General features: G+C 35.1%; 1 long non-coding RNA gene across 1 annotated transcript in view; it reads left to right on the forward strand.

Moving 5' to 3' along the window:
- Positions 1 to 1,453, forward strand: part of LOC149132336 (uncharacterized) — a 1,800-nt gene extending 347 nt beyond the window's left edge. Inside the window, exons 1-2 of the long non-coding RNA XR_016244632.1 lie at positions 1 to 237; positions 736 to 1,453. The exon at positions 1 to 237 is cut by the window's left edge and continues 347 nt beyond it. This is a non-coding gene — a long non-coding RNA (uncharacterized LOC149132336). The remainder of the gene's footprint in view (positions 238 to 735) is intronic.
- The last annotated feature ends 2,325 nt before the right edge of the window (positions 1,454 to 3,778 follow it).

Raw genomic sequence — 3,778 nt, forward strand, 5'->3', positions numbered from 1 at the left:
GTGCGATAGTGAATTTCAGCTGACCCATGCAAGCATGGAGAATTTGATTTTGAAACAATGATGTTGATAATAATAGGAATTGACCTAGAACTCTTGCAGAAGACACTTGGCCAAGGTGCCATGTGTAGGACTGAACCTGTGGCCTCATGGTTAGAAAATAAACTTCATTGGATGTTGATAATAATAATGATGACAAAAGTAACAACAATGAAGATGAAGATAATGATGATGATGATGGTGATGATTTTTCCCTCCAAAATTTGTGGGCCACTTATTTATGTTAGGAATATTTTAGTGTCATTAACATAATATGTAAATCAGTTGTATATTATTTAGCAATTTTCCATTAAGTGTTTTATTTTCTAATTTAAAATTTTTCTATTTCTATTTTAGCAATTTTGCTTTATTTATTTATTTTTTTGACCAAGTAATGTTTAAGGAAATATTATTAATTCCAGATAAAATTCTTGATTTTTTTTCTTTTAATTAAAGGAAAAAAAAATATAATTAAATTTTTTTTTTTTGTAATTTATTTTTGCTTTGTTAAGTTACTAAAACTTTTGTTGCAAAGTTCAAACTAGTTTGATTTCTTTCTCCCACCCCTACATCCATTACATAATTAAAGTAACAATTGACTAGATTTATATATTTTTGTTTTTTATTCTTTTTTCTTTATCCTTTTATGACAAATTTTGTTAAAAAAAAAATGTGCAAACCAACCGGCCATACAACCAGCCAGTCAATCAGCAAGCTAACCAGACAGGCAACCAGCCATCTAACCAAACTGCCATCCAACCAGCCATCTAACCAACCCACCAGCCAACCAGCCAGCCAACTGACCAATCAACCAACCAACCGACCAGCCAACCAAACAATCAGGCAACCAACCAGCCAGCCAGCCAGCCAGCCAGCCAGCCAAACCAACCAACCAGCCAACTGACTGACCGACCGACTGACCAACTGACCAACCAATCAACCATCTTATCTACCATCCAGCCAAGATTATAATTTGAAAATAGTGAGTCTCTTATCTCATTGTGCCACCAGCATCAGCAGTGCCACCTGTACCTCCAATGTCACCAGTGCTACCAGTGAAGGTTTTATCTTCATGCAATGGAATGGTCCTCAACTATGGCTCAGTGCTTCCTTTCACTCACTGAATATTGTTTTACAAAGGACCCTGTCAACCGCCTTCTAGCTTTTAGATTATACTCATTTTATTCATTGAATTGCAACCGATCTGGTGAACTGCCTGGAAGGATTTAGTTGAAGAAATCAAGTCCAGTACTGGTTGTCAGGCAGTGTACAGGGGGACCAAACACAAAGGCACACATACATACACACATGTATGTATGTATGTATGTATGTATGCCCGAATACAAAAATAAACATTGTTTCCCATTTTACTGTTAATTCTGTTTCATTTTGAAAAATAAATATTTATTTTATGGTTTATTATTGTTTACATTTTGAACCATTTACGTATACTTGAAGGTACCAAAACCTTTTAATTGCTTAGAGCCTCTATGGGCCTTAATCTGGCCCTGTGTATGACCCATTGCCTCATTGCCTTAAGCTTACTGAAGCTTGCTCAATGTCTCTGTAACAGACTTCCCAAGTTTAATGCAGAATCTCATGTTGCCTCTTTGTTCCGACTTTCTGTCCATGACAAAATCACAGACTACAGTAGGCATCTGATCAGAAAAAACACAAACTTCACAACTTGCAAAGTAAACGCAGCAATGTCACTCTGCACACTACCTCATGAAGGTCACTGCTAGCTCTCACTGTGTACTCAACTGTGTGCTGCCATCTGTTGGCATGCTACAGAACTAGTGTGCAAACTTTTTGATACCTTGTATATAAAACGAAGTATTTTTATATACTTCATATATAAAACACGTATTAAACATTCTTGCTGGATTCCCAAGAATAACCATTGACCATATGAAACTATGGATATTATCCAACCATTTCGCTCATTGTCTACTCCAAGGTCTCCAACAAGTTGGCTCGGCTTGAATTTGTTTTGCAATCAAAGTTATTTCTGATTTCTTTCTTCCTTCCTTTCCTTTTCCTTCCTTCTTTTCTTTCTTTCTTTCTTTATTTCTTTTTCTTTCCCTTCCTTCCTTCCTCCTTTCTTCCTTCCCTCTTTGTTTGTTTGTTTGTTTGTTTGTTTCTTTCTTTCTTTCTTTCAGGGGTTTTCAAGATTAATCCAGTCCATTAATGACTTAAAATTTAGATTTTTTTTTTAAATTAAAAACTATAATTTGAATGAAATATAAAATAAAATAGAAACATTTTTAGAAATTGTGAGGTAAAGGTTAAATCTGAATTTTTTGTAAATTTCGTAATTTTATGAATTTTATAAATGCAATTGTTAACACACAAGCACAAAGACACACACACAAACACACACACACACACACACACACACACACACACACTCACACAAATACACACATATACACAAGCACTCATATCATCACAGTTGTAGTTATATGCAGACATAGTTTACTCAACAAACATTCACAAATACTATACACACACATACACATGCACATACACAACACACACACATTTATTAACCCAAACCATTGAGAAACCATCTATATGGTTGCTAAGCTTGTAACAAATAACAGTCAAATCTCCCTCTAATTACACCCTTGTTACCTTAAAAATAAAGGCAACATTAGACTATATAGTTCTGAGTTCTCTCTGCATAGAAAAAATTGGGATAGTCATGGCTGGGATGCTTTTGATTATAAGTTTGGTTGATTAGGAAATGACCTGGGTTAAATAACAACAACATATTCCAATACACACATTTCAGAGTGTTTGGGAGTCAATCTGAGAACATGTACCAAGAGTGATAAAAATTAACCATCCAGTCAACATCATGGTGTTTAGAGTGTTCACTAGTGATGGCGACGTTATGCCTGCATTCAAATTCCCACATTACCTCAGAATCAACATAGAGGCCTACATCAAGTGCCTGGAGGAGATAGTGCTGCCCTAGGTCAAGAGGGTGACTGCTGGAAAACCCTATGTCCCCTAACAGGACTCTGCCCCATGCCACACAAGCTGGAGAACCCAGTCAATCTGTCAGACAATCTCTGTGACCACATCACCCCTAACATCTGGCCAGCTAACTCCCCAGATTATTATGTGTGGGATGCAGTTGAACCAGAGACCAGCAAAACTCCTTGTAACACCAAAGATGGACTGAAGGCAAGGATTATGGCAGCATTCACCAACTTAAACAACAAAACCACCCAGGAGAGTTTACTATATATATATATATATATATATATATATATATATATATTTATCTACTAAATGTTGGATATATATATATGTATATAAATATAGTAATGTAAGATTAGTAAAGTATATCAATGATGTATTTTCCATAGTGCAAACATTATCTGGTTTAGAACTCAATACATTTGGTAGAGTAGATAAATATTTATCATATGAAAGTCAAAAGTAAATCTTGAGTATTACTCTTAGAGTGGCTGCTTATGACTTAAATATTTATATATGTATATACACACACACATACATACACATCTATAAGTACATACATATACATACATGCATGCATACACGCACACACACACACACACACACACACTTATATATACACATATAGATAGATAATTAGATAGATAGATAGATAGATAGATAGATAGATAGATAGAAAGATAGATAGATAGATAGGTTAGGTAGATAACATGTATGGTCACTGTGTGTGTGTGTGTGTCTATGAGAGGTT

Source organism: Octopus bimaculoides, chromosome 16 (assembly GCF_046866305.1).
Source record: "Octopus bimaculoides isolate indiv1 chromosome 16, ASM4686630v1, whole genome shotgun sequence".
Lineage (NCBI taxonomy): Eukaryota > Metazoa > Mollusca > Cephalopoda > Octopoda > Octopodidae > Octopus > Octopus bimaculoides.